General features: G+C 40.6%; 1 protein-coding gene across 3 annotated transcripts in view; it reads right to left on the reverse strand.

Annotated features, from left to right (window-relative positions):
- Nucleotides 1–18,471, reverse strand: part of ERBIN (erbb2 interacting protein) — a 117,786-nt gene extending 99,315 nt beyond the window's left edge. For 2 of the 3 annotated variants that reach the window (XM_069879847.1, XM_069879848.1), the window contains exon 1: nucleotides 18,224–18,295. The gene's annotated coding sequence lies outside the window, so the exon portion shown is untranslated. Of the gene's footprint in view, nucleotides 1–18,223 lie in introns of all 3 variants that reach the window. The other variant, XM_069879849.1, reaches the window with a different exon arrangement.
- Nucleotides 18,472–21,858: the final 3,387 nt, after the last annotated feature.

Raw genomic sequence — 21,858 nt, forward strand, 5'->3', positions numbered from 1 at the left:
CACAAAACCAAGAGGCATCATCACACCACTATCTCAGCAATGATAGCAGTCAGCAATGAAAACAATCATTTAAAGAAGCAAAATTTATTAGAAATATCGCATTAATCAAGTTTTAAGAGGATCAAAAGGACTGCTTGAGATATTCATTAGTCATTTCTAAGGCATCAGTAGATCTATGTATTGCGTTTTGCTTTCAGAAGGAACACAAAAAAAATTCAACTACTGCTACACGATTATATCCTTTCCATTTTCTTCATCTACCATGAAAAAGGATATTTAGATTTCTTTTAAACACAGCTTAGCTAAATACATATTCCAAAATAAGGGAAAAGCAAGAGAAAAATATGAACTTATGAAGGAGAGGAAGGGGAGAGGAGAGGAAGGGGAGAGGAGAGGAAGGGGAGAGGAGAGGAAGGGGAGAGGAGAGGAAGGGGAGAGGAGAGGAAGGGGAGAGGAGAGGAAGGGGAGAGGAGAGGAAGGGGAGAGGAGAGGAAGGGGAGAGGAGAGGAAGGGGAGAGGAGAGGAAGGGGAGAGGAGAGGAAGGGGAGAGGAGAGGAAGGGGAGAGGAGAGGAAGGGGAGAGGAGAGGAAGGGGAGAGGAGAGGAAGGGGAGAGGAGAGGAAGGGGAGAGGAGAGGAAGGGGAGAGGAGAGGAAGGGGAGAGGAGAGGAAGGGGAGAGGAGAGGAAGGGGAGAGGAGAGGAAGGGGAGAGGAGAGGAAGGGGAGAGGAGAGGAAGGGGAGAGGAGAGGAAGGGGAGAGGAGAGGAAGGGGAGAGGAGAGGAAGGGGAGAGGAGAGGAAGGGGAGAGGAGAGGAAGGGGAGAGGAGAGGAAGGGGAGAGGAGAGGAAGGGGAGAGGAGAGGAAGGGGAGAGGAGAGGAAGGGGAGAGGAGAGGAAGGGGAGAGGAGAGGAAGGGGAGAGGAGAGGAAGGGGAGAGGAGAGGAAGGGGAGAGGAGAGGAAGGGGAGAGGAGAGGAAGGGGAGAGGAGAGGAAGGGGAGAGGAGAGGAAGGGGAGAGGAGAGGAAGGGGAGAGGAGAGGAAGGGGAGAGGAGTAAGGGAACCCTTCTTAGCCGTGTTTGTTAATAACATTATGCTCAGCTTCACTACTAGCTATGATATCAACATGCGAGACTTGCAGTTTATATGCAAGTATCAGGACTGATACCAGAAAACTTATGATTTTCAGAGAGACAGTCATTTCTATTCTGGATCTTAAAATTGAGGATCTTAAATATCCATCTTCCCTCTTACTTCAACATAGATAAATATAATACATATTCCTAAAAAGCAGTGTCCAACTTGTATTCTAATCACACAGCAGAACAAACAGAAGTACAAATACCTACACATTTATCTTTCATGAACCTTTTCTGCCCAGTGTTTTAAGACATGACAGATGCACTAAAACTGGACTCCAGTCTCTCAAGTCTCTCTCACTCCTCCCCAAAAAAACAAGACTATCTACAGCATCAATAATAAAAATAAAAACTTACTTCATGTTTTAACAGGAAAACACTCAGTAGAAAAATAATTTTGAAACCAGAAGTGAATGTGGTTTATAATATTTCAAATACTCACTTGGAAGGAGAGAGATGAATACAAACATGAAGTTATGCCAAAAAAGGACAGACATGATTCTGAACCTTAGGGTGTTTCAAATACACTATGCTCAAGATTCTTATTTACAGACTCTCACAAAGAATACATGAAGGAAACATGAAAAAACAGATGACTGTTTCATGTTCATTTGCAAGGTCCACAGACCTTCATTGTTTAATTTCTAACCAGACTGTGAATGCATTGATGCATCCTAGTACATTCTGATTCTAGGAGTGGTGGAAGGAAAAAAATAAACAAACCTGCACCACATTTTATCCTATGAAACCAAATTTTGCAGTCCAGAGAATTTGATATAATCACAGTACTCCTTCCGAAGTTCACAGAAGATCACCATATGGAAAATACCTTAAGGAAAAAACTCAGTATCTCCATATCCTGAACAGGTTAATATTTGTACTGCACAATTTGAAAGAAAAACTAACACATCAGTTATCTTCTCTAATATACCATGAAAAATAATTTAGGACTTAATATACTTTCTTGAGCTTTGTTTCCATCCTTGCACCCTAGGAAAGAAATTACCTTCCAGCAAATCACTATCTCCTCTGATGTGCTACATGAAATACATAATAATTGACCAGAAGATACGAAGTTATTTTGCAGATTAAAGAGTAGGACAGGCAAATAGACAGCTATTGCAATGAGAAACAGCTTCTTACCTGCTTAAGGATGTTTTCAGAACTATGCATCCCACAAGCTGCTACTACAATTATCAGGTAACACAGAAAGGCTTCTCTTGCAGAAGTAACTGTTGCTAACACTAGTGCCACTGAAAAAGGCGGCACTACTCAACTTAAACATTTCTCATGCAGTGGCTCCAAGATACGCATTGCACAAATAGCAACGTACTCAGATTTCAAGAAACGAATTTCATTTGAGACTACAGGAACCACAATACTTTTTCCCCTTTCTGTTAAAGAGGGAACAAACTCACTAGCAGTTTTTCACATCACTTCACTCCAGTCTCTTCAAAGCAGCAGAGATGAGTACAGTATCAAAGGGTCTTAAAAAGCTAGTACCAACATAAGAAAACCTGTTTCCCTTTACCTCATACCCATCAATATCACCTCCTCCCTACTGGCTTGGCCCTTCTGGGAGAAAAGAGAGAAAAAATGAGCAGCTTTGTCACCTGCACTTGATGAGCACAGGACACACAAGGGATACTACTGTAGCATACATGGCCCCATGCCACAGTCATGCAGAACATTCCCATTTGGGAGGCAAACTTCCCACAAGATTTTAGCATCACAAACCTAAATGCCTTCTATTTTATCATCTCCCAGCTCCTAATTTCACTGCACCTTTCATCCCTCCATGACTGAAAGTGGTTCTACACGGACCTTCTGAAAGAAAATAGTCAAATAAAGTAATGGCATCTCAGAAATGTGAGTCACTGATAATATAAGTGGATCACTGCACCAGCAATAATCCATAACATATGAACTTGTTCACTAATCATGCTGACTGCGCATTACCTGCCAGGTCTCCAGTCACACTAGTCTTGGGGTCTTGTCTGAAAGCAGAGCATCCCTCATTCAAATACTGTTGACCGATATAATTCAACCAACAGACAATGAAAAATATAAAGCCACAAGAAATCCCTAGGAATTAGAAACTAAATACAAAAGTCTCAAGAGCAAGTGCTCTGGAAGGCAGCTTCCAGGAAAAAAAAAAAAAAAAAAAAAAGAGACTTCAATGCTTCTTTTCCTTTTCTAGTTTCAATTATTACCACAGCTGGTTATTTCCCACCCCTGCAGCAATTGCAAACTATTTTATAGACAGGCATGAAATCCCTAGCCTGCTCAGAAGGATGAGAAGTCAAACTGCATATGGCAAAAAAGCAAGAAAGATAGGGAGTGGTACACTTTAAACGTGCCAAAAAAAAAAAAAAGATATAGCTGGCTAAGTATCGCAGTTTTTAACTGCACTTCTGACTTTTATGGAGGATTATTGAGGATCAAATCAGTGACGAATAAAGGGGCAACATCCCCATTTACTATGATGAAGTGAAAAACTACTCCAAACCAGCAACTGGAACTCAAAAGGAAAGTAAATTCCTGTTGTGCTTAAATCAACCTAGAGACTGCTACAGAAAGCACAAGCCCCAATTTCCTCTTACACTTGCCTTTTAATACAACTAGAGTTTGCATAATCACACCATAGTCCAATCAGTAACTGACTCAAAAAGCCTAACCCTGCAAGGTATCAGGGCAGATTTTTCCTAATTATATTAAATAGCTAAACAACCCACTGACCCACTGTCAGAGCAGATGCAGCAAAATATAAGACTGTACATTCGGTCACAGGATTTCTAAATGAAAACTCCTTTCAAAGTAGAGGTGATAACTTTATTATTATTGATATTTTTCTCTTAGTATCAAAAAACATAAGCAAACATAATTTAATGCTCACAACAGCATGTTCCAGAAGCAAAATTCATTCCTATGAGTCACATTTTATAACTTAGTCTGCCTTGGTCTCACAGTTTCAGTGGGTCTCTTTTCTGAAAGAAAAACTAGTGAAGACAAGAAGAAGAGAGGAGGAAATAATTTTTAAAAATATTAACTATGCCAAATACCTCCAGGCAACCAAGAAGAGGTGAAGACACTCAGGCCAGTAAATAGTTACGGTCCAGGCAGTGACTATGTCAGCAGTTTGTGTTCTACATTCTGAGTTCAGAACTTAAAGAAATATTTACAGGATGTGGTCTTCTTAACTAGAAGATATACTTGCTCACCAAGAGCTGCTCACGTTTTTGCAACAAAGTCATCTAATTGCCTACAAAGTAATGCTTTACATTTATAAAAGACTTGAGGGAATGGGACTAAAGTATACAAAACAGACTGGTAGATTTCTTAAATTCTGAAGTGATCAATACAACAACGTGCCTCAGCAAAAAGTGAGAACAATTTCAGTTGGGGCTAACTGCAGTATTTTTTTTTTAATTGTAGAAAAATAGTCAATGAATATCAACCTCTAATTCAAACCCTGAATAACAACTAAATGCGTAAAAAGAAAACAACTGAGACCTGAGACACACAACAAGGCCACCAATCTAGATGAGTGTTTCAACGTCTCAGTGCTCTTTGGAAGTCACTGAGGATGGAAAAGATGAACCTCAAACTTCATACTGCATCAGAAGCTGCCACTTTATGGCAGATGATGCCTATTACTTAGAACAGGATGCACCCTACTTGTGATCTTAAAGATGATTTCTCACATACAATGTCCATATGGTAGGGACAGCGTCTGTTAACCCCTAGGTGTTTGGACATAAAGCAAGTCTAATAATTGCTATGGATGAAATCAGTCTCTCTGCAGTGCACAAAACATTCTAATCCAAATTCCTCTTCTACTGACCTTCTTATTAATTCACTAACTAAAAGCCACCCACATCACACAGCTGAAAAACACACCTAGCAGTATATCTTGACAGGACGAAATAAAAACAGGGTTGCTTTCTTGTTTTAGAAAGACCTTCCACTGCTCTGCTCCCAGTGTCTTGGAAAACCAAAGAAGAAGGGACACATTCAGGAAGAATCCACAAGAAAGGATGAAACAAAGCATAACAGCCAGTATACTTTTAAAAGTCATAGCAATTATGTGTCACGGTCAATTAAATCACACAGATTAGAATTAATTTGTAAAATAAGAGAAAGTGAATTAAGACCACTTTTTAATAGAGGGGTAACAAGAGAGGTACTAGATAAACCCAAGTCGGTTCTACAATGCTATCAACAGCAGAGAAAGACATTGGCAGAGTATTCAGAATTAACTTCAAAGAGGGAAAATAATTTCAGTGGACTCCACAGCCTCACTTACCTACAAAAACCTGAAACGGCAAGAACTTTGATGAGAGTTTAACTTGGTCAAACAGTGAGGAAAAAAACCAACAAAACGGTTCCAAGTATGCTGCAATCTGCCACCATTTGCAGCTTCTGAACAGCAAAAATTAACCTTCTACTAAGATTAAGTTTTGTGGAATTGGATTAACACTACGATAGTAGCAAGTCCAACCTTAACACAGATGTGTGAATTCATTTCCAAGTTAATTTGGAAATGGATTATGGTTACTAGTGATGACAAAGACAGAACTGATAATAACTTTTCAACTAGACAGTTCACCCTGAAAATGTCAGCAAACCAGGCCAGACTCTAGAGAAATAACAGATATCTCTAAGGTGGAAGGAGGAGGGGAGGGGACACCCATAGGTACTAGATGTTGTGCAGTGGAAGCACATTCCAAAAACACAAAAGGACAGAAGGAAAACACAGACCTGATAGTACATTTATTTGTGTTACTATTTCTGGTACTTCCTGCAATTCAATTGCTGCAGAACAGTGCTGAAGACACTAGTATCTGGGAGGTGAGAAGAAACACGGGAAAGAATTGTGCTTGAGTAGGTCAGGCCTCCCTTTGGCTAGGAGGACCACTACTCATTCATGAAAAAAAATTTGGTCTCCAGAATGAAGACAGACCCTATGCTTCACAAAATAACAAATGCCAAGGAAGATGACAATTCCCGCGTACCCTCTCCCATTTTTTCTCCAGACTGCCCCAGAGCTATCCCAAAGAAGGCTGAGATCAGACAAACTAATGCACATCACAACTGAGGAAACCAGGTGGCCTGTCAGAACAAATACAAAGGCAAACAAGAACCCTGCTGATGTGGCCATAGACACAAATAAGCAACTCCAGAAGCTGTTTTCGACCATTTGCCTCATCTCTCAGCCAATGAGCCCATTCTCACTTGGTGGTATCATTAGGATAGGACAGTTAAAAAGTTCAGGGAGCAGGAAGGGTAGAATTTAAAACACAAAAAGAAGAAACAGCATCCCCTCTTTTAATTCAGGAGACAAGAACACATTAAACTTTCACTCTGTTTCACACGTGAGCTCCTAGTATTCCCAAAAAAGCACAAAGAAATCACGATAATTCTGGCCTCTACTACAGCCAGGCTTCAGATGAAGCTCCTTTATTATAAAATACTTGATTTAAATAAACCCATGCCTTCCACAGCTAGGAAAAGAAAACATTTGTCCTCACTCCCTCTCTTCTTTCAGGGACCTATCACTTCTTATACAAGACAGAGCAACACCAAGCACCTTACGTAAGACAATTCACTAAGGTTAATTTTTAACTATTATGTCGAATCACAGTTATGGAAGAGAAAAACAAACAAGAAAAACAACATCCAGAAAGCACCAGAAAAATTGCTTTAAAGATACATATTAAATTCCCCTGGGTCTAAGAGAGCTACAAAATCAAGGCTTTCAAATTATATCAGGTAAGAAAAATCTATGCAAAGTACTAGTTAGAAACTGATCAGATAGAAGTACAGCTTCTAAAGAGATGTGTATTTTTCTGCCAGTGCAGTTTTAGTATCTTTGCCTTCCAACTAGGAGGAATTAAAGTGACTACCCACCTCCTTTGCAAACAAGGAAGTAACATGCAACAAAACATGCTCTGCCGTAGGCTTGTTTCTTTATCATAATAAAATTCTGCAATATTCAGAGCTATTACTTGTAAATGTTAACACTTCCTATCTTGACAACTTGCTGGAATTTGAGTATGGGCAGAAACAACATCCTCCACTGATCATTTTTATTTACATGAACCCTGGTTTCCTACCTGCAGTATCATGGAATCACATATAATGTTTATAAGGATTTAAAGAAACATCAGCTACCAGACTTACAAAGAGGGAAACAAAGCAAAAAAAAAAAAAAACCAACAAAAAACCCACAACCCCCATACCAAAGCCAAACAAAAAAATTCCCCCAAAAAACATATATTGTGCACTGGCTTAGATAACCAAGAAGGAAAACATAATCCTCTTTTTCCTACACAGCACCCCTATTGAAGGCCTCCTTGTTTCAATTTCCACTACGGAATACATTAATCAAAAGAAAAAAAAATAAAACGGGGTAAGAGAAAACAAAAGGTATTGAAAATGCTGAAAGTGTAAGTCAGCAATTGGTATTTAAATACTATCCTTAACACAAGAAGTCATTTTTAACCCCTTAATTCAAGAAAGAAACCAGATCTGATAAATATTAACTGTCACATTCTGTTTCGCCTGAGCGTGGTATTTTTATTCATCTGACATATGTTGCTTCCTGAACAGATTCAATGAATTTTGGCATTCCAGAACAAAACTGCTCGCATTGTGTTTGGCATTTCATTTACAATGCAGCCAGGAAGCCACTCCTTAGACTATGCAGCCATCTGCAGCAGACACCAAAGGTTTTTAAACAAGCAAGCTGCACTGCTCTAAATATGCAGTATTTCAATATATAAGAAAATTCTCATCTATTATCCAGACTCTCCATACCATTGCCTGCAGATAAATTCAGGCAATCTGCAATACATTAACAGTTCATCAAAAACGAAAGGGGAAGGGCGGGGGGGGGGGGGGGGGGGAAATCTTTTCTTATCAGAAGATTAGTGGTTAATTATTTTGCTTTCTAGATTTCGTGGTCTGCGCATTCACACAAAACAGCCCCTGATGCCTCGCTTTACATGCACTCCCACAAAAAACTAATTGTCAAGAGTTCCTAGGTAAAATTAGGATGGTCAGAAGAATGCAGCAGGCCCAAAACAATATGAGAGACAGACAGAAAGCAAGCAGAATTCAAGTACGTCAGAGGAGGAACCAAGGAACCACACTCAAAATCCTCTAGCTAATAAGATGCATAAACTGCCCAGAAGAACTGCTGCATCAAATCTAGACAGCTTAAACAATTCAGTCCACGTAAAAAAAAAAAATTCACAGATCAGAGTTTGAAAAGAGGAGTGCATGTGGATGTGTGTATTCATTTTAGGATGGTTATATTTCAAAAATTTACACCTTACGAAAAAGTACACATTAAGACGCACCCTGACACATAAAACACTCTGCAGCACCCTAACAAAAGTCTCTACTCAGAGAAACAGCATATACAACTCGATTTCCATTTCACTTTAGAATAATATATCCTTGAAGAACACTTCTGCTTCTGTCTTGTGTTGCACACGTCAACAAGCCAGTTTGGTTTTTGCTTTTACATTTTTTTAGTATAAAATGCAGTTCTAAACCAGTAAGCTTTTATTTAAAATGCAGCTTTAAGAAAAAAATTATTTTAATATGCTTTTATCACTGCTACAATAAGGAGTAGCCACTGTTTTTATAAAAAGCAAACGGTAAAGGGAAAAAAAAGGTTTTTCCAGATTCTAAGCATCTTCTCCCTTGAGCTTATAGAATAATTATGACACACATTAGCTCAGCATTATTCAACACTTCCAAGAATTACCACCCTAGGTAAATAAAGAAATCCCTGATTTGTTACTGAATTTTTCCCTCTACATATATTTTACAATTAATACAGAAATCCTTATCCACTACAATTAATTGCTTGCAATTGTGACGCACAAGAATTAACTCTTCTTTGCATTAACTGTGATTCTAACTACAAGACTCTTCATGTCTCCCAACTGGATAAGCACTGTTATTCTTGTTCTCTATTTATTCAGCTCTGCTCTCACAATGTGCGTTTTCTTTTTTCAAATTCGGAATCTCTTTTCACTCTCAACACAGTAATGGAGCATTTAAGCTAATACTTTTTGTACTAAATTATTTTTCTCTTTACTTAGTGTTGTGTTCCTCTAAGCCAACAGATGATGGGGAAAGAAAAAATAAGAGGTGTTATGTTACTTTTATTTTACTACATCAGGCATTTTAGAGATCAGATAAAGCAACTGTTATTATAAAATTAATTGAAAGCTATTCTTGAATGGTTTCCAAAGGGGTTTTTTTGCCTTTTCATATATGGAAGAATGATAGTTTACTGCTCAAAACAAAGTTACTTAGAGTTTGGACTAATATATTGACTTTTCTCTTTTGAACATAGATAGTATTTCATTATCCAAAGTCAAAAACAAGTTTTTCATGTGACAGGAGGCTTATATAGAACTAAGATTGTTCTCTCCCATCACAGTGCAAATTATAGCCTCAAAACTGAATGCAAAGTTAATTTAATAATAACTCAGCCTAAGGTGTTATTTAACTTCTAGCATCCTATGCTTTCTAGCAAGAGAAAGAAAGAGGTACAATACTGCTTTGGCACTATTTAAGTAAGAAGCGGGACAGTGCCATTCTGATTTGCTCCTAATGTGTCGTACTATTTTTCTCACAATAGGAAAGTGGAGATGAATACCACAATGCATGAATTTTAGAAAATTTAATAAGCGTGATTTCAAATAATATGAATTGTCCAGTGCATACTTCCCTTCAGACTTCTCAAGACTAAAAACAAGTTAATACAAATTTGGGGGAAACAAGTAACATTCTGATTTTGAGTGAAGTTTATTCCTCCATAGGTATTTCATACTATGAAGCTGAAATTTAAAATTTTGCCATGTTTTAACACAAATGGAATGGTGGGTAATCTATAGAACTAAAATGAGCAAGTACATATTTGAATTCAGTGGAAAGAGATAGGGACTCATTCCATCTGGGACAGACAAGGGAAAGAAAGCACCATTTTTAGAAGTTTAAGGAACAATTTTTTGGTTCTTGATCAGTTGGTTTAAGTGGAGGGAGAAGAGAAGCAAGAAAAAGGATAAGAAAAAAAGTCACTGATTAAAGACATGTTTGTCTCTCACCCCATAACACCTTCTTTTAACCTGCTCCACTGAGAGGGCCATAATCTTTCCCTTGAGGCATCACAGTCTGCTGCAGCAAAACTGACTCAGAAACACTGACGTCATGAAAGACTACAGGACATTTGAAATCATGATAAGACCTCTCCCACAGATCCCATAGATTTCCCACAAGAAAATCCCACACAAACGTTTGCCTGCTCCGCTGTCATTCTCTAGTAAGTCCAGCATTGCAAAAAGCACACTGGAATGCCATGATCCTCAGCACTACTCCTGGTTTGCTTGATTAAAATAAGACAAAAGAAGTGCTCCTTGAAAAATGAAGGGCCTCGCACAGATAAACACAAGCAGAAGAGTAAATTATTCTCACCTATGTCTATTAAAATATATCTGAAGTCTGTCTTGCTTTTCTTGTACTTGTATTGTTTATGTTTTCATTTATGTAGATGAAATCTCTGGTACTGGACCCAAAGCATTAAAATTAAAACCTAGCTTAGGAATAAGACACTGGAAGAACAAGATTTTCTTAGAGCCACACAAAGTTCCCTCCTCTAAAAAAAAACTGTTCAGAAAAAAAAAAAAGTCTCCTAGAAAAATAACCAAATACAATGCACTAGAGTTAAGCAATAGTATAGTAAAACAGTAAAGCTGATAGCTTCTCCCCACCCCATATCAGCATTTCTGATCTTATCCAGCAGAATAAGTGCCAGATGGCCTGCAAAATGCAGAGTTCCAACTGATTTCCCTTTCCTGTCATATTCCCAGAAAGGATGGACGGCACAAGTCTAACCATCTTTTTCTCCTCTCCCTACTTAGAGGTGAATCCTTAACTTCATTGTTACCTTGTTTTTAATAATTTCCCAACATCCATATGTGAACCAAAAAGAGCAACCTTAAAGTAAAACTCTAGGTTATTTTCTAGCATTCCACACTCAATTCCCTGTGCCTGTCCCAAAAGAAGATCTATTAAAGAATTCATTAATTACTTAAAATATATCACCTTTTTTGAGTTCACTAAATGAAATGAATGGTATAAATGCTGAAATCTGAAAGACGAGAACTTTAGAATTTCATCCCTCAGTGATGAAGTTTAGTGCCAACCCCCAAACCAACATGGAACACCTCAGAAATCAAATGATCCGCAGTTCCACAGTTAACATCACATATGATTATGTGACCAGAAGTAACCCAAAATGAGCATGTTCTCCTGAAAGGAGCTAACTACCAAGCTGACATTCGCTACCCACTAATTTGCCATTGCAAGCAAACATACCAGCAACAGGGTATCAGTGGACATCTCCAGCTGTCTGCACATTCACCTCCTCCTTTGGGTATACCTACCTACATCACTGGCAGAAGTGGAAAATAAGTAAACTCAACGCTTGCATATTACACTGCGTAGCATGAGCACAGAAAGTGAATATTTACAGTATTTAAGTCATGAAAGATTTAGACTGCTGTACTGCCATACTTCCAGTTTACTTTTACTGAAAATACAAGCCTCAGCCTTGTAAATACTTCTGCAGCCAAGTTTCTTCATTTGTTTTAACAACAAGCATGCATAAGTATGTGCAGATTATTAAGCATAACAATTCCGGGGGTGGGGGGGACCCTCTTAATTGCATCAGTATCATTATTTAAGAGTTTTCTGATATTCAGTTTCAAACAGAAACCTCTCCTCAACTTTACCTATAAGCAAAGACGGAAGACCTGCAGTAATTTGATCAAATTGCTGATAATTGGGTTGACCTTGTAAACTACCATTTCTTCTCTCAAGGAGATTAATGCCAGGATGACACAGCCACGTGCTGGGGGAAAAGCAGCAGTTGTGAAAAAGTTTTTTAGGAGCCTACCAGAAGTCTTCCCGATGAGCCTGGAAATGCCTTCCACCATCCAAACATTCAAGATGTCATCCACAGTCTTTGGATGACTGAATCTGCAATTGACATCCACAGGCATCTGGCACTGCATTTCAGACATCTGTTCAGATGTACTGATTCAGCCCCAAGCATCTATGACCTCTCCTTCTCAGGAGGACTAGAAGTTTTGGAAGATATGTACTGAAAAACTCCAAGGACAAGGAGGGCTGAAGAAAATTTCTGCAGCTACACTAAACTTAGACCCCACACTATGGAACAGTGGACTAAGGAAGGACATGAAACTCTTCTTCCACAACTGTTCGGGAAGATAGAGCCCTCTCCGCAGCTGCTACAGGGACTTATGATGCCAACTAGAGTAGAAAACCAATGAGAAGCTTCCAAAGGCAGCAATAAAACTCAAAGCACAGCACTTCAGACACCAAGATCATCCTTCTGCAGCTACCCTAAACGTAATAACAGAACTTCAAATATTATGAACTTAGTTATTAACGTTGCAGCTTTCCCCACCAAGGAAAATAAGGCCCTGGCCACTTCAGAAGGCAGTGCCACCCATTCTGAATTATAAGTGTTTAATTTCAAGTATTTATGACATTTAATAACACTTCCAACCACTTCAGAGTTTCTTCTACACCTAAAGCTAGATCCAGGCAACTGACACAAAAAGTAGCCACTGAGCACTAGGAGTTTAAAGGAAGACAACTATATCCCTACCCTTTACTTCAGAAGCGCAACTTTAAATTCAAGAGAACACAGAACTCAACGCTCCTGAAACAAGTATTTCCTTCCTCTTTGTTCCTAGAAAGGAAATTCTACTCAAATAGCTGCAGTCTTTCCCAGTGCAAGAAGTTCAAAATAACCAGACTATTCACTATGTGGACCATGTCTATCTGCATACCTCTGCTCATAACACCCCAGCCAACCATTACGAGGGAGTCTACAAGCCATGAAGCACAGCACTGTACATAGTGAACTATATAATCCAGTGTGCTTTTTTCTTTGGAAAGGGAGCTCATGCAACCAGTGAAGTCTGAACTGCTCATTCTGAGATACTGATCTGCAGTTTCCTCCAGTTATTATTCTCATTTAAATAAAGGAATCTTAAAGAATGTTTGCTTTTAGCAATTGTTTTATTTTGCGTGTATAATATAGCCTTACACTTGCAAAATTCAATTGTACAACAGCATGAAACCCAAGTTTGTGAAATCATAGTTCTACTTACAAATGATGCAAGGGTGCATAATACTGGATATTTAAAAACTGATAAACTATGAACAAAGTTGTGCATTTCGGAATTGCTTAACATCTTTCTGGTAGCTTTGTTCTTGTAGCTTTGCTCTTACGGGGACAAAAGTTGCCCTTACTAATACAAGTAATCTTTAGGGTCTAGACTGTGCCTAATCATTGGACAGATACAGAAGAGAGGAAGGCATAAAGCATTATCCCACCTTCCTTAATCAAAGTTTCATAGAAGACTTCTTACCTAATGTTTTCCTGGCCATTCCCAAAAATGACACTGTAGATCGTCCACATTGTTCCCAGACTCTGCTTAAAGATCACTTTTTGTTTATATTTGTAATGATGACTTAGTATCAAGTATCTACAAATTAGTTCCAGATATGGCAAGAATTAATCTTCTTTTCAACTTAAACTACTCTAGGGAAGCTAGTCACAATGCTGATGTTCTCCAAGTACACTTCAGTTTGGTTACATTTAGGCCAAATTAACATTTATATTTTTTTTAGTTTTATTTCTCAATTATTCAAAGTTACAACACACTGTGAAAAGTGGAAGGTACAATTTAATGTTGAAATATCACGCTTCTGTATCACATTCTGGGGAAGTACAGGTGAAACCAAGAGTAATATGCCAAATTAATTTGGGATCGGAAAAATAAGCATCTTAAAAAAGAACGGGTAACTGATGAGTAAGAGTAGTAGAAAAATCAGAATTATCCCAAGACCACTGTATGATAAAAATACTATCAATTCCAGCATAGCAATATTCACCTCTTTCATTTTTCTTCAGCAGATGAGATTTATAAATCTCTCCTAAACCAGCATGCTTACTTTTAGATCTGAACTTTTATCGTTTTTAATCACACTGCATGAACACTATATTCTTAATCAGAAATGAAGGCAGTATTTCAACAATGTAATCTTTTTACAACAAAAAAAAAGCCACAAAAAAAAAGCCTCAAAAAAAAATCCATACCCATTTTATCATTAAAGCAGTCAAGTTTCTCTGTATACCACCTATCGTCTTGTAACCTAAAACTCAACAGAACTGCTTAACAGTTAATTATTACTAAAGTACACTAAGCAGTGTTAGTCAGGGCCACTAATTTTTACTGATATTTACTCAGCAGGAGACAGGGTGCCAGCTGTGCTGATAGTGGGCTCTGCGTGCCACCTTCACAACTGGAAACTGCAGTGGTACACTACAGTTGTTCCTGAAGAGATGAACAGAATTATAAGGACTGCAGGAAATCCATGTCTGAAGCTTTGACAAGCCCCACTCCCAACAAAAAAAGTGCTTCTTACCCAGAACGAGACCACAGTCTGTCATGTGAGTAGTCCAAAAACTGTTCACAAGTTCCCCGTAACACTAGCAAAAAGCTAAGCATTCAAAACATTAAGCCAAAATCTCAAAATCAGTTAAACTTTGGAAAGTTGTAGAAGATGTAACCTGTACCTCATAAGCATGCACAGGACTTTATATGTTCCAAAGACTCTAAGCTTGCAATATAATAGGTTGTGACAAACACTGCGCTTTCAAAACTAAGAGGGGGGAAGGGCATATACAGACTACTTGCTACACAAACTGATAAAACATGTGAACTTCAATGCTTTCAATTACCTTCTGAAGTGAAAAGCGTTGTCTGACACACCATTTTACACACTCAGAAGCTAACAAGGTAAAACAGCAATGTTTCCAAATCTTCGTTTTCCAGATAATTCACATTTAACTACCTGTATCAACCATCGCCATCAACACCTATATGCTCACACAGGAATACAATTCAGTCTATAATTTCATATCCATATGAGTAGCCTTTCCATCTACTCAACTGGTTACTCATTCAGAAAAGGTGAGATCTGCAATTCCTCTACGTGGAGTAAATGTCAGACCCTACTTTAGCAGATTAGGTTATTCCATAGGGAAAATCTGCTGAAGGGATGACCTATCAACCATTTGATCTTTACACAACATTTTGCCTAGAAGACTTTCCTTTTTCCTTAGGAGCAGGAAGGACAAAAACAAAACAAGAAAACAAAGCAGCCAGCCAGTGATTCATTACACCCCTACAGGAAAACTGAGTTGAGGTATTTGTTCCCATTCCCTCTGTTTCTAGAACCTACTGCTAACATGCTACGTATAATGAATGTCACGTACGAGCAAGCCCTCCCTTAGCTTTGATGCTCCAAGCATAGCTCTCCATTCCTGGGACTACAGACTCTGAATGAATTCCACTGAGGACAAATCACAACACTGCTTTCTTAAAACACCAGCCTAAAACACTATGCAACTTTCAATCAATAACATTTTCTCCATGGAACCTCCTCATCAACGCTGTATGAATGTGATGTGCAAATGGATACCTTACAGATCACGACATTTATAGCGAACGTTATCTACTGGGCAACTTATTCATAAGACAAATCCATTCATATTTTAACTAATATAATAATTATCCTAATGATAATCATATTCCGTAGTATGCCATATGCTGTAACTTCTAACTCTTTGATTGTAAACATGCACACTTAAAATCACCAGAGTTTAGTTGAGCTTAATTAAATTCATGAGCAAGGAACAGCCAGGACAAAAGAGTACTTCCCCAAGCCATCAACACGTTATCTATTAAAGTGTTGTTTCAAGCAACTTGAGCTACCATGTTATGTCACTACTTAGATAATCTTATTCATAATATGGATATCAATGTCAAACTGATTTTAATTGAAGCCATTGATCTCGAGAAAGAATACACTCCTTCATAACTCCTAAACTATGTTAATGACATGAATGGCATTCTATGATACAACCATTAGCTGTAAGCAGAACTGAATTACATTTTCATCACTACAAAGGGCCTTATCCATAGCTACCATGGTGACAAAACACTAGCGTAAAAGTTGTGGCTCCAATACAAGGATCTATTCTTCTACACAGCACTGAAAAATATCAAGGGCATCATGAGAAACACAAAGGTCTTAAAAGAAACAAAATTGCATCCATTATGAACACAGTGGTTTACAACTAAATTTGTCATGCTTTGCAACAATTCCACCACCACCACCACCCCACCACCACTCCCCCAGTATCCCAAGTCATTATTGAGACTCAAAGACTGCTCTGGAAAGTGATTGTTCTCTGTAAAAGGATTACTCTATTTAGTCTTCATTGCTTTTTTTGCCAAACACCAACTGTATAAGGAAACCGAAGTTCACTGCCATTTATTTTGTTCAGCCCTTTCTGACGCCTAAGAATAGCGCCTACTGTTGCCTGGAAAGGTTAGTCTATAAATTAAAAGCTAAATAATTTACTTTTTATCAGCCACAGAAATCACTTCGAGTCAGGCAAACGTTAACATTTTTCCTCATGGTATATCAAACAGATGGAGTTAGATTAATAACATTTTCCACAAACACCATACTACATAGTGCTGTTGAAGAACTACAAAGGTAGGTGTGTTAAAAATTTTGCATAGAAATTACTTAGTCCAAGCCTTACAAATACCAATACACCTCAGACACTCCAGAGACTGAAGCGCACGCATACTGTCTGACCAACATACTGCTTTCTTAGTGTGATAAATAGGAACAAAAACGTAAATAAGCTAGCACTACGGCTTCTAGCTCCTTCTGAACAGGCACAATACGAGAACTTCACCATATCACCGCCCCGGAGGTGTTCAAAAAGGTTGTAGACATGGTACTTTGTGACACGGTTTAGCAGGTATGGCGGTGCTGGGTGGACAGTTGGACTGGATGACCTTACAGGTCTTTCCCAACCTTAATGATTATATGATCCAATAAAGTGCCTACCTTCACTAAAGAACTAACCAATAACTGCATCATCTAGGAATGTGAAATGAATCTGTAGTGAGCAATATTGCTTTCACTACATTCAACTAGTTAGCTGGCATAACTTAGCAAGCACCAACATCGAAACTTTAAAGCACAGTTTTCCCTTCCAACAGCTTCAAAGCACACCAACAGCTTCAAAGCGGACTCCTTTCAAAAATGATAAAGTGGTCACCAAAATCAAACAAGGCTACGTTAACTCGGAGGATCAAATGTACATATTTTCCACAAGTCAGACCACTAGCTAGCCTTTTGGGGGTTTTTTTCCTCCCTAAATGCAGGTTCTTAAGATAAACTCGTGCGAGGATCAAAATGCGATACAGACCTCTCCTATGCAAGCTGAAAACTATGCAGTGCAACTCGTCATCTCGACGACAGAGAGGAGGCCGAGGGGAGGAAAAGAGGTGGCGGTAGCAGTTGAGGGGAAAGACTGCGACAGCATTTACAGGGGACTACGAGGGCACATTTTTTTAAAGAAGTTTAGTAGCTGCTTTGAGAAAGACCGGCCAGACGTTAACCGACATTCCAGAAAACAAGGTGTCAGACAACCAAGAAAAGCCAGGCGCAAGGAGCGGCGAGCCTCAAGACCCTTCTATTAAATAAAAGATATTACCTCCTTCGGGACTTTCCTATTTCCCGAGAAGTTAATTACGCTCGCGGAGTCAGCGATGGTTTTGGAAGAGGAGGGGGGGGGCCGAAGCAGCCGCGGAGCCGAGCGGTTCAATACCTTCTCCGGCCGAACAAAGAAACTTCTGTGCCCGAGGAGCTTAAAAACTTTCCGCCTCCCCAGACTCTCCCCTCAGCCTCCACGAAACCAGCCACCGCGTTCATACAGACGGCGGGGGAGGGCACGGAGCGGGGGAGGGAGGAAAGCACAGAAAAACAGAGGCCAACAACAGGATATCAAAACGAAGCGCGAACTCCTTCCCTTCTCCCCACCCCCTTCAGCAGAGGAAGGAATTTTCTGCCGCCGCTCCCCGAGCCTTCTCCATTTAATTTACCTCCTCCGTCCAAGCCGGATCCAGCGGGCAGGACTCTTCCCCGACCCCAAGGGAACGCGTTAAATCCAATCGACTCTTCTTCTCGTTCGAGGGAGAGGAGGGAGGGAAAGAAAAATATGCAACAGCTTCCGACGCGAGGACGGGGTTCTCAGGCGCTACAGGGGGGGAGGCGCCGGGCCCCTCGCGGCCCCGCCCGGCACGAACGGCGCCCCCCGCCTCACCTGCCCTTCCCCCGCGGCTCCGGGGAGGCGGCGGGTGAGGAACGAACCGGGGGGGAGGGTGCGGGGAAAGAGGGAGGAGAGAGAGGAGGAGAGAGGACACCGCGCCCAGGCCGGGGCGGGCGCTGACGCGGGGTGTGTTGGGGGGGGAGGTGCCCCCCCCCCCCCTCCTGGCGCGGCCAATCGCGAGGCGCGGGCGCGGTGACGGGCGCGCGGCGGCGGCCAATGAGGGGAGGCGGGGGGGCTGTGTCGGAATGGGGCGCGCGGGCGCGGGGAGGAGCGGGTAGCAACGATGCGGCCCCCCCCGCAGCCCCTCCCCCACCCGGCTGTGAGGGAGCGGCCCGGCCCGCCCCGCGAGGTGTGGGCAGGGGGAGGGGGAGGGGATCCTGCCGTGTGAGACCTCGTCTGGGGCGCTGTGCCCAGCGCCGGAATCCTCAGCGTGAGGAGGATATGGAGCTGTTGGAACGGGCCCAGAGGAGGGCTACAAAGACGATCAGAGGGCTGGAGCACCTTCCATACGAGGACAGGCTGAGAGGGTTGGGGTTGTTCAGCCTGGAGAGGAGAAGGCTCTGAGGAGACCTTACAGCGACCTCCTAGAACCTGAAGGGGCTACAAGAAAGCTGGGGAGGGACTGTTTACAAGGGCTTGTCGTGATCGGCCGAGGGGCAACGGGTATATACTGGCGAGGGGCAGATTTAGACTAGGCATAAGGAAGACTTTCCTCACTCTGAGGACGGTGAGGCCCTGGCACAGGTTGCCCAGGAAAGCTGTGGCTGCCCCAACCCGGAGGTGTTCAGGGCCAGGTTGGATGGGGCTTTGATCACCCTGATCCAGTGGGAGGTGTTCCTGCGCGTGGCAGGGGGATTGGAACTGGATGGGCTTTACAGTCTCTTCCAACCCAACCCATTCTATGATTCTTCAAGGGTACATCAGGTGCCCGGGCACATTCAATCCGCAATGACAAATGTGTCCTTGGACGTGAGCAGCTCAGGCTCTCAATGTATTAATGGCACATTTTATATCCGAATCGCCGAAACAACTGACCGCCAGCCAGGCGTTTGCTGCCTTACATTCATGGGCATCCCAGCAGCCACCATGCCATTGCGCGTCACACTCCTGGATGTCCAGGTAAACGAAGGTCTAGGGGAAAAACCAACAACCTCCACCCAACGCAATGTCTGGGTGTGTTATGTTAAATGTCTATGCAAACAACAACAATTAAAATAATGCCATGTGCAGTCATACCATTCCACAGGAATTCCAGAATGCAGTGGCATTCCTGGCATCCAATACTACTGCAGGAGCTGCTGGCTGTGTGGCACAGCCGTGTACCAGCATGCCTGAGAAGCAGCCAGCACGTTTGCTGTAGGACACAGAACTTCCATACTGGGGTTTGTTGGATCCCAACAGTATTTTAATGGAAACATTTTTCCGTTTGATTTCCTTGGTTGTCTGAAGCAGGTATTTGGTAACCCGTTGCGTATGCAATATGCCATTTTAGCAGTCCTGGAGCCCGGAGTTCTGCTCAGCCACACGACCATGCACAATGCTGACAGCAGGGTGGGTTTGTCCATGCTGCTCACCTTATGCTCCTTGATTGGTTTCTGCAGAGAACGTGTCCAAGGACAGGGGTAGTTTTGTTTCCTTGCCCATTTGGTCCCTAGCTTCTCTATTGGGACTGCAAGGCAGCAGTGTTTCAGTATGATAATCTGTTTATGGCGAACTGGACAAATTCTGAAAAATGCCATTTCGAATGAACCATGGAACAGCAATGGAAAATTGTATGTCAGGTTAGTACTGACCTGCCCCTGATTTTAGGAGACAACTAGATGTGAAATGTCCTTTAAAACCTCACCAGTCCCTGAAAGTAATTCCACTTGATCTTTTAGTTGCTTCACCTAGTTTCTTATGGGGTTTTAGATGAAGAAGGTGTAGTCTTTAGCAAGAGAACATACTGTTTATGACATTTATAAAAGCCCCCAATATTTGACCATACTGCTGTTCATATAAAACTTCTTGTCTGTGTATGGGAATTCTATGTTCCTGTATCCAGTTTATATCCAGGTACAGAAAATGAGCATGCATTTCTACAAAAGTGATAGTATTCACTTATTCTTTCTTTGAATTCTATGAATCCTCTCTCCATCTTTACAGAGCATACAGTCCTGTTTGAAGACCACACCTGTGCCTAGATTTAAATAATTAACTTAAATTAAATATAATCATCAGAATTTTTAAAAAGTAAAATTATTTATGTGTGTCCCAAAACATTAAATCATTTCCATTCTTCTTGTTCAGATAAGCAGTTTTCTTATCAAATGAGTCAGCTTTGGACTAAGGCTGAGTATGAGAACTTCACTCCCACTGACAACAGATTCAGAATTTCTCACTGAAGTGCACTACACTGGTGCTATAATAAAATTACTAGCTTTTTTATCTCACACAAACAATTGATCATTCCTGTCTAATACTCAGTAACATATCTTTATCATAATTAACATGAATGGCTCTATGTACCTGATGCAGTCCCTCATGAACTCTTCAGGGCACCTCTTTTATGGGTGAATTATCACAGCTTTTTAAATGTGAAAATGTTCATTGACAATGTTTACTGCAAATTGCTCAATGCAGCCTGGTAATAGATGGGTGTGAGAAATTTATAGCAACCATTGCTCTCATGGTGATTGTACTATAGTTGTAACATTTCAGTCTAAGGTATTTCACTTACCGTCTTAGCCATCAAAAATAAAAGCCTAGCCAAAGTCTGCTGAAACTAGCTATCTAGACCCACGGCTTCTGAAGACGCTTTACATAGACAAGATACAACTGTCTATACAAACTAAGAAAATACCAGGAGTTATCCCAGGGATTTAACACTGCTATAAATAACAAGACAGTATTTAGATTACAGCTTCAACAGTGTCCCCAGCAACATTAATTCCCAGAGTTGGTATCCCAGTTACCAAATAATTACAGATTAAGTGCACAAAGTACAAAATATAGAGTTACATAATGAGCCTTTCAAGTAGTTTGATGCAATTGATCCCGTTGAAAGTTTAAACAAATTCTTTATGCACAATTTCACAGCAGATACCAAGCCCAAACTCCTCTCATTGAAGTATCTATGTTTCACAGAATCACAGAATCACAGAATAACCAGGTTGGAAGAGACCCACCGGATCATTGAGTCGAACAGGAACCCTAGTAAATACTGCAACAATGTGCAGCTAAATGAAAAGAACAGTTGGTGAAATACCCACCTTTAGGTTTGTCCCTTTCAAGAGTTCAATGATCTGAACAGAGGATACATAGGTTTTAAGACCAACTAAGTTTTATTGCACCTTCTTCCATAGTCTTCCATAGTTGCTCATTACATTTCATGTGTTTCCACTTTTCCAAGAGCTAGACTGAAAGGCC

Source organism: Phaenicophaeus curvirostris, chromosome Z, assembly GCF_032191515.1.
Source record: "Phaenicophaeus curvirostris isolate KB17595 chromosome Z, BPBGC_Pcur_1.0, whole genome shotgun sequence".
Lineage (NCBI taxonomy): Eukaryota > Metazoa > Chordata > Aves > Cuculiformes > Cuculidae > Phaenicophaeus > Phaenicophaeus curvirostris.